Source organism: Coregonus lavaretus (assembly GCF_964263955.1).
Source record: "Coregonus lavaretus genome assembly, chromosome: 38".
Lineage (NCBI taxonomy): Eukaryota > Metazoa > Chordata > Actinopteri > Salmoniformes > Salmonidae > Coregonus > Coregonus lavaretus.
This window is the reverse complement of record NC_140025.1, coordinates 156114-157051: the sequence shown is the minus strand read 5'-3', so window position 1 is coordinate 157051 and position 938 is coordinate 156114.

Below are 938 nucleotides of genomic sequence, written 5' to 3'. Positions count from 1 at the left end.
CAGCAGCACAAATGATGATGTCACGTTCGTATGGTAATGTCGACCTTCAAAAGAAAAGCCGGTATTTAAAAACATTGCAATGTGGATAACTCATTCAAAACATAATGAATGTACCCCCTTTTATTGTGCCAACAAGAAAAGGCAATAAGTAATGTATGACCAATAATGAAAAAATACAATGTTGACACTGGTATGTTGAGAATAGTGCGCTGTAGAGAGATACATTTTCTACCTGTCTCAGCTAAAGTGGGGTGGGAAAAAATCCGCGATCAATGCTGCCACAATAATTTCCTGCTGCTAGGAGAACGGTAATGAAATATGTGTAGTGATGATGTGCAGTTCGCGAACGATTAAATTGTTTTTGAACGACTCTTTTTATTGCCTCTAGAGCAATGATTCGTTTTTCTGAGTGACATTCTACTCGTTCGTTTACCTGCTGCTGGCGGCAATGAATTCAACAGCAAGATTACTACGTGCTCCTCCAGTGACTCCACTCAGACTAAAAAACACAACACAGCGGTCGGTGCCGGGATCCTTGCGTCGTCCCTACCCTAAACCCTAAACCCTATCCCTGATCGTGGACTATAGGAAAAGGAGGGCCGAACAGGCCCACATTAACATCGACTGGGCTGTAGTGGAGCAAGTCAAGAGTTTCCTTGGTGTCCACATCACCAACTAACTATCATGGTTCAAACACACCAAGACAGTTGTGAAGAGGGCACGACAACACCTTTTCCCCCTCAGGAGACTGAAAATATTTGGCATGGGTCCCCAGATCTTCAAAAAGTTATACAGCTGCACCATTGAGCGCATCCTGACCGGTTGCATCACCGCCTGGTATGGCACCTGCTCAGCATCTGACCATAAGGCGCTACAGAGGGTAGTGTGTACAGCCCAGTACATCACTGGGGCCAAGCTTCCTGCCATCCAGGACCTAT